Source organism: Triticum aestivum, chromosome 1B (genome assembly GCF_018294505.1).
Source record: "Triticum aestivum cultivar Chinese Spring chromosome 1B, IWGSC CS RefSeq v2.1, whole genome shotgun sequence".
Classification (NCBI taxonomy): domain Eukaryota; kingdom Viridiplantae; phylum Streptophyta; class Magnoliopsida; order Poales; family Poaceae; genus Triticum; species Triticum aestivum.
The window spans coordinates 145,685,972-145,695,605 of NC_057795.1; positions in this window are offsets into that span (position 1 = coordinate 145,685,972).

The window sequence follows — 9,634 nt, forward strand, 5'->3', positions numbered from 1 at the left end:
AATAATATAGAAGTGTATAATAAAGCCCATTAAACATCCAAAACAGATAATATAATAGCATGGAACAATCAAAAATTATAGATACGTTGGAGACGCATCAGCAGACCAGTAGCTTCATCGAAATGGTGGAGAATGTTCAGGAGCTCGTCGATCTCTCGCCTTACTGGGTTGATGAAGATAACTGCATAGTCGGCGTACAAGCTGGTGTGCATGCTCCAGTGGTCCCGGGGAGTGCCGATAGGAGCCCTGCGCTAGTTGCCGCCTGGAGCAGGTGGTGTAGCGGATCAATGCACAGGATGAACAGCAGGGGTGAGGGGGTCGCCCTACCTCAGTCCACGGCGGTGCTCGATGGTGTCACCCGGTATGCCATTCGGCAGGCATGCCGGCGAGGACGTGAAGAGGAGAAGGGCCACCTGGTCCCTCCAGCGTGCCAGGAATCCCATTGTATGGAGGAGCTTGAAGAGATACTCCCAAGAATGATGTCGAAAGCCTTTGTTATGTCTAATTTCAGGATAAGAGCGGGCGTCTTGTGGCGTGCAGAGCACGCACGCTATTTTGAACATACAAGAAACTGTCATGTATGCATTTGGTCCTCTGAAAAGTTGATTGTGCAGGGGAGATTATCGTTCCGATGACCGCGACTAATCTCATTGACAGAACCTTGGCGATTAGCTTAGCGATCGAGTGAATGACACTGATTGGTCGGAAGTCTCCCATGCAGGTTGTGCCATCCTTCTTCGGCAGCAAGGCAATCATGGCCAAGTTGAGGACTGAGAATTTGCCCCCTGCTAGCCTATATAAGTGATCGAAAACTGCCATGACATCGTGCTTGATGATGCCCAGTGGGCCTGGAAGAAGGCGCCCAAGAAGGTATCTGGCCCTGGTGCCTTGTCCACTAGTGAAGCCATAACATCGTCCCAAACCTCAGATTCAGAGAACAGGTTGTCTAGGCCTTCATTTTGAACAGACGGCAGTTTGATCACGTCCCAGTTTAAGGAGCACCCGCGGTCCCGCTTTGTGCCCAGCAGGCTCATGATACATCCATTTTGCATCATGTTTTCTTACTGTTATTTATAATGTTTTTATGCATAATAATGCTTTTTTGAGTAATTATAATGCCTTTTCTCTCATAATATGCAAGGTTTACACAAAGAGGGAGAATACCGGCAGCTAGAATTCTAGACCTGAAAAAGCACATCAGACCTACCTATTCTGCACAACTCCAAATAAGCTGAAACTTCACAAAGATTTTTTATGGTTATTCAAGAATTATTGGAGCGAATAACTACCCAAGGGGGCCCACCAGGTGGGCACAACCCACCTAGGCGCGCAAGGGAGCCCAGGCGCGCCCAGGTGGGTTGTGCCCTCCTCGGCCCACCTCCGGTGCCCATCTTCTGGTATATAGGTCATTTTGACCTAGAAAAAATGAGGGGAGGACTTTCAGGAAGAAGCGCCGCCGTCTCGAGGCGGAACTTGGGCAGGAGCAATTTTCCTCTCCGATGGAGCGATTCCGTTGGGGGAACTTCCCTCCCGGAGGGGGAAATCATCGTCATCGTCATCACCAACAACTCTCCCATCTTTGGGAGGGCCATCTCCATCAACATCTTCAACAACACCATCTCCTCTCAAACCCTAGTTCATTTCTTGTGTTCAATCTTTGCACTAGAACCTTTAATTTAGTACTTGTAGGTGACTAGTAGTGTTGATTACATCTTGTAGTTGATTACTATATGGTTTATTTGGTGGAAGATTATATGTTCAGATCGATTATGCTATTTAATACCCCACTAATCTTGAGCATGATTATCATTTGTGATTAGTTACTTTTGTTCTTGAGGTCATGGGAGAAATCATTTTGCAAGTAATCATGTGAACTTGATATGTGTTCGCTATTTTGATGATATGTATGTTGTGATTCCCTTAGTTGTGTCATGTGAACGTCGACTACATGACACTTCACCATATTTGGGCCTAAGGGAGTGCATTGTGGAGTAGTTATTAGATGATGGGTTGCGAGAGAGACAAAATCTTAAACCCTAGTTTATGTGCTACTTCGTAAGGGACCGATTTGGATCCAAAAGTTTAATGTTATGGTTAGATTTGATCTTAATACTTTTCTCGTAGTTGCAGGTGCTTGCGAGGAGGGTAATCATAAGTAGGAGGTTTGTTCAAGTAAGAACATCACCTAACCACCGTTCCACCCACATATCAAATTGTCAAAGTAGCGAACACAAACCAAACCAACATGATGAAAGTGATATGGCGAAATTCCCGTGTACCCTCAAGAACGCTTTGCTTATTATAAGAGACTGTTTTGGCCTGTCCTCTGCCTAAAAAGGATTGGGCTACCTTGCTGCACTTTTGTTACCATCACCGTTATTTACTTGTTAAAATTATCTTGCTATCAAACAACTTGTTACCGACTATTTTAGTGCTTGCAGACATTACCTTGCTGAAAACCGCTTGTCATTTCCATCTGCTCCTCGTTGGGTTTGACACTCTTACTTATCGAAAGGACTATGATTAATCCCGTATGCTTGTGGGTCATCAAGGCTCTTTGCTGGCGCCATTGCCGGGGAGTGAAGTGCTCTTGGTAAGTGGAAATTGGTAAGGGAAAATTATTACTATGTGCTGAAATTTATTGTCACTTGTTACTATGGAGAATCATCCTTTGAGAGGTTTGTTCGGGGTATCTTCACCTCGACTGGAACCACAATTAGTTGCCCCTCGACCTACTGCACCTACTGAAAATATTGGTTATAAAATTCCTTTGGGTATGATAGAACAACTGCTAGCTAATCCTTATGCAGGAGATGGAACTGAACATCCTGATACGCACTTGATATGTGTGGATGAAATTTGTGGATTATTTAAGCTTGCAGGTTTGCCCTGAGATGAATCTAAGAAGAAGGTTTTCCCTTTATCTTTGAAGGTAAAATCATTGGCATGGTATAGGCTATGTGATGATATGGGATCTTGGAACTGGAATCGATTGAAACTGGAATTACAAAAAAAGTTCCGATGCATCTAGTTCATCGTGATCGGAATTATATATATATATATTGCCTCGTGAAGGAGAAAGTATCTCTTTAGCTTGGGGGAGGCTTAAGTCAATGTTATATTCATGCCCCAACCATGAGCTCTCAAGAGAAATTATCATTCAGAATTTTTATGCTCGGCTTTCTCGCGATGATCAATCCATGCTCGATACTTCTTGTATTGGTTCCTTTATGGAGCAAACTATCGAATTCAAGTGGGATCTTTTAGAAATAATTAAATGCAACTCTAAATATTGGGAACTCGGCGAAGGTAAAGAGTCAGGTATTAAGCTTGAATTCAATTGTGTTAAATCCTTTATGAATACCGATGCTTTTCCGAAGTTTAGCACTAAATATGGACTTGACTCTGAGATAGTAGTCTCTTTCTATGAATCATTTGCTACTCATGTTGATCTTCCTAAGGAGAAGTGATTTAAATATCATCCACCTATTAAAGAAGAAACTAAAGAACCCGTTATAACTAAAGATGAAACTATCATTTACAATGTTGACCCAGTTGTTCCTACTGCTTACATTGAAAACCACCTTTCCCTGTTAGGATAAAGGAACATGCCAATGTTTAAACCGTGGTCAATAGAAGTTACATTAGAGCACCTAAACCTGATGAACAAATTAAAGTAGAACCTAGTGTTTCTGTGGTTAAAGATCTCCTGGTAGAAAATATTGATTGCCAAACCCAATGAAAAAGATAAACATAGACCTATTGTTGGTATGCATGTTGTCTCAGTTAAAATAGTAGATCATTGTTATCATGGTTTATGTGACTTAGGTGCTAGCGTGAGTGCTATCTCTTTTACATTATATCAAGAAATTATGAATGACATAGCACCCGCTGAAATAGAAGACATATATGTCACTATTAAACTAGCTAATAGAGACACCATCACACCACTTGGGATTGTTAGAGATGTTGAAGTCTTCTATGGGAAAATAAAATACCCTACTGATTTTCTAGTTCTTGGTTCCCCACAAGATGACTTTTGTCCCATTATTTTTGGTATACCTTTCTTGAACACTGTCAATGCTAATATAGATTTTCTTAAACAAAATTTCAATGTTCGCTTTGGTGATGAATCTCATGAGTTTAATTTTTCAAAGTTTAATAGACAACCTCACAAGAAAGAATTACCTAGTAAAGATGAAATAATTGGCCTTGCTTCTATTGTTGTGCCTCCTACTAATCCACTAGAACAATATTTGCTATACCATGAAAATGATATGCATATGCATGAAAGAAATGAGATAGATATAATATTCTTTGAACAATGCCTATTGAAACTCTAGGAGGTCCTCCTCTGCCTAAAGGTGACCCTGTGTTTGAATTTAAATAACTTCCAGACACTTTGAAATATGCTTATCTTGATGATAAAAAGATATATCTTGTTATTATTAGTGCTAACCTTTCAGAACATGAAGAAGAAAGATAATTGAAAATTCTGAAGAAGCACCGAGCTGCTATTGGATATACTCTTGATGATCTTAAGGGCATTAGTCCCACTCTCTGTCAGCACAAAATAATATGGAGCCTGATGCTAAACCCGTTGTTGATCATCAACGACGGTTGAATCCCAAAATTAAAGAAGTGGTAACAACTGAAATACTAAAGCTTCTGGGGGCAGGTATAATCTATCCCATAGCTGATAGTAGATGGGTAAGTCTTGTTCATTGTGTCACTAAGAAAGGAGGCATTACTGTTGTTCCTAGTGATAAAAATGAACTTTATTCCACAAAGGATTGTTATTGGCTATAGGATGGTAATGGATTTTTGAAAATTAAATAAAGCAACGAGAAAAGATCATTACCCTTTGCCTTTTATTGATCAAATGCTAGAAAGATTATCAAAGCACACACACTTTTGCTTCCTAGATGGATATTCTAGTTTTTCTCAAATACCTGTTTCACAACTTAATCAAGAGAAAACCACTTTCACTTGCCCTTTTGGAACTTATGCTTATAGACATATGCCTTTCGGTTTATGCAATGCACCTGCTACCTTTCAAAGAAGGATGACTGCTATATTCTCTGACTTTTGTGAAAAGATTGTTGAGGTTTTCATGGATGACTTTTCTTTTTATGGAACTTCTTTTGATGATTGATTGAGCAACCTTGGTCGAGTTTTGCAGATATGTGAGCAAACTAATCTTGTCTTGAACTGGGAGAAGTGCCACTTTATGGTTAATGAAGGTATTGTCTTGGGGCATAAATTTTTTGAACGAGGTATTGAGGTGGATAAAGCTAAAGTTGATGCAATTGAGAAAATGCCATGTCCGAGAGATATCAAAGGTATTCGTAGTTTCCTCGGTCATGGTGGTTTCTATAAGAGGTTTATCAAAGACTTCTATAAAATTGGTAGGCCTCTTACAAATCTTTTACAAAAGGATGTTCCATTTGTTTTTGATGATGATTGTGTAGAAGCCTTTGAAACACTTAAGAAAGCCTTAACTTCTGCACCTATTGTTCAACCACCTGATTGGAACTTGCCTTTTGAAATTATATGTGATGCTAGTGATTATGTTGTTGGTACTATTCTAGGACAAAGAGTTGATAAGAAATTAAATGGTATTCATTATGCTAGCAAAACTCTAGACAGTGCCCAATGAAATTAAGCTACTACTTAGAAAGAAATTTTAGCAGTTGTGTTTACTAGTGACAAATTCAGATCTTACAGTGTTGATTTTAAAGTAATTGTTCACACTGATCATGCTGCTATAAAATACCTTATGGAAAATAAAGATGCTAAACCTAGACTCATTAGATGGGTTCTCTTGCTACAAGAATTTGATTTACATATCACTGACATGAAAGGAGCTAAGAACCCCATAGCTAATAACTTGTCTAGGTTAGAAAATATTTTTGATGACCCACAACCTGTTAATGATAGCTTTCCTGATGAACAACTAGCTGTAATAAATGTTTCCCATTACACTCCTTGGTATGCTAATTATCCTAATTATATTGTTGCTAAATATATACCACCTAGTTTCACATACCAACAAAAGAAAAAATTGTTCTATGATTTAAGACATTACTTTTGGGCTGACCCACATCTTTATAAAGGAGTAGATGGTATTATTAGACATTGTGTACCTGAGCATGAACAGGAACAAATCCTACGGAAATGTTACTCCAAAGCTTATGGAGGGCATCATGCGGGAGATAGAACTACTCACAATGTATTGCAATCTGGTTTTATTGGCCCACTCTCTTCACGGATGCCCGTAAGTTTGTTTTATCTTGTGATGAATGTCAATGAATTGGTAATATCGATAAGCTTCAAGAAATGCCTATGAATTATTCACTTGTTGTTGAACCATTTGATGTTTGGGTGTTTTGATTATATGGGACATTTTCCTTCCTCTAATGGGTATACTCATATTTTGGTTGTTGTTAACTATGTCACTAAGTGGGTAGAAGCAATTCCAACTAGTAGAGCTAATCATAACACTTCCATTAAAATGCTTAAAGAAGTTATTTTCCCGAGGTTTGAAGTCCCTGAATATTTAATGACTGATGGTGGTTCACACTTTATTCATGGTGCTTTCCATAAAATACTTGCTAAATATGATGTTAACCATAGAATTGCATCACCCTATCGTCCTCAATCTAGTCGTCAAGTTGGACTTAGCAATAGATAAATAAAACTAATATTACAGAGAACTGTTAGTAGGTCCCGAAAGAATTGGTCTAAGAAGTTGGATGATGCACTTTGGGCCTACCGAAGAGCATACAAAATCCTATGGGTATGTCTCCATATAAAATGGTTTATAGAAAAGCTTTTCATTTACCTCTAGAGTTAGAACATAAAGCATATTGGGCAATAAAAGAACTCAACTATGATTTCAAACTTGCCGGTGAAGAGAGGTTATTTGATATTAGCTCACTAGATGAATGGAGAACCCAAGCCTATGAAAATGCCAAACTATTTAAAGAAAAAACTTAAAAGATGGCATGATAAAAGAATCCAAAAACGGGAATTTAAAGTAGGAGAATATGTCCTCTTGTACAACTCTCATTTCAGACTCTTTGCATGAAAATTTCTCTCTAAATGGGAAGGGCCATATATTATCGAGGAGGTTTACCGCTCTGGAGCTATCAAAACAAATAATATCGAACGTACCAACCCAAAGGTGGTCAATGGTCAAAGAATTAAACACTACATCTCAGGTATGCATATTAATGTTGAAAGCAATATTATTCAAACCATGACACCTGAGGAACACATGAAGGAGACCTTCCGGAACACCCCATAATAACCGAAAAAGAGTAGGTGCGTGTTATGGTAAGTAAACGGACTCCGAAAAATCGTCAAAAATATTTGCTATGAGTTTTGGAATTTATTAAAAATGAGGAAAATAAGAAATAACCAGGAAGGCACCCGAGGGGGGCACACGACACCAGGGTGCGCTAGGGCCCCCTGGCGCGCCCAGATGGGTTGTGCCCACCTCGGGAACCTTCCGGACTCCGTTTTCCCCCGTTTGCTTGTTTCCCAAGATAAAAAAACTCTATATATATATCCCCCGAACGCATTGATTTCCGTATCACGGAGAAATCTCCTTTTCTTCTTTCTTGTTGTTTTCTGGTAGATATGAAAATATGTCATCTCAAGATTCAGAGGAGGAGAGCCCTGTTTCTCATAAACCTCTTGACCAAAACATCTTCAAGAAGACTTTTCCCTATATGTGTCTTACAGATGAGGAGGATGAAGATGAAAATATTCCTCCTCGCTTCCTGAAGGAAAGCAAGGAAGCATTATTCAAGAGGATATTGAAGCTCGAGGAGGAGAACGATGAGTTGAGGATACATAATTTTTACCCTCGACACAAGATAGTGAAAAATGATGAGATTGCTACCACATCATCACCACTACCTCCTTCTTCATCACCAAAGGAGACTTGAGTTCATGGTATGGGCATGGCCCTTGGCTAGTGCCAAGCTTGGTGGGGGTGCCCCGGTATCGTATCACCACCACTATCTTTGCTTTTATCTATTCTAGTTTGATCATTAGCTTTTCTATGATTTAGTTGAATAAAAGTCTAGTTTGATCCTTTCTTTTTGAGTATTTGCTTAGTGATCTATCTATATAATCGTGTGCGAGATATATAATAAAATTAGTTCAAGTTTTACTGTCTTTACTTCTATGTTTCAATAAAAAGAAAAGAAAGTTAATAATAATAAGATTATATGCTAATCTTATGGTAAGTAATGACATCACATAAGGAAAAGTACAAGTGGTAAAATTTGTTGGAGATTGACAAACATAGTATTGATCAATGATGCAATTCATGAAAGAATTAATAAGGGAAGAGTAGATTCACATGCAAATACACTATCTTGGACATCTTTTATGATTGTGATCCCCCATTAAATATTTTATGTCAACATAGTTGACGCTGGACAAGGAAGACAATGTAATGATTTATGCTTGTTCATATTCACATAGAAGTTATATTGTCATAGATCCTTTAACATGTGGTGCTTGCCCAATATCTTTTCTAGCCAAAATTCCACACTAAGTAGAGATACTACTTGTGCATCCAAAATCCTTTAACACAAATCTTATTTTGAGAGTCCACCATACCTACCTATGGATTGAGTAAGATCCTTCAAGTAAGTTGTCATCGGTGCAATAAGGCAATAAAAATTGCTTCTAAATGTGTTGGATCATTTAGTGTAAGAGAAAATTGAGCATTGTACGAACTTGTGATGGCAAAGAATAAAAGCGACAGACTGCATAATAAAGGTTGCTATCATAAGGGGCAATACAACATGACGTTCTTTTGAAGTAAGGGATTTGGCATACAAACAAATAAGCACATGACAACCTCTGCTTCCCTCTGCGAAGGGCCTATCTTTTACTTTTATGCATTTACTTTTATGAAGAGTCAAAGTTTTCTTCTCTATTCCTTTTTATTTTCTCTTTTGGCAAGCATCCTGTGGTGAGGAAAGATCGATCTAGGCACATATATCCAATTGAATATGAGTAGGCATGAGATATTATTGTTGACATCACCCTTGAGGTGAATATGTTGGGTGGCAAACCTATAAGCCCCTGTTTTTCTTTGTGTCCGGTTGAAACTTTTTGTTCATGGATACGATGTGAGTGTTAGCAATCATAGAAGATTAAATGATGGTTGAGTATGTGGACTTGCCTAAAGGCTCGGACATGTGACCCTTACTGAAAATATGATGAATTGTAGTTGCAAAGTTGACTGAGAACATAGTTTGTTGGTTTTCAATAAGGTTTATGCTTTATACATCAATTTTGTGATGAATTGTTACTTGTTCATGAGAAGTTATATGATAAAATTTATGTGATAAAAGTTATTTGATGAAGTTTATGTTAAAGTTCTTTGTTGTTATAATAATATGAATGAAGCTTCTATGTCTATATTTTGTTTTTAGCGACACCTCTCTCTCTCTAAGCATGTGGACATATTTTTCGATTTCGGTTTTCACTTGAGGACAAGCGAAGTCTAATCTTGGGGGAGTTGATACATCCATTGTGCATCATGTTTTCCTACTGTTATTTATAATGTTTTTATGCATAATAATGCTTTTGGGAGTAATTCTAATGC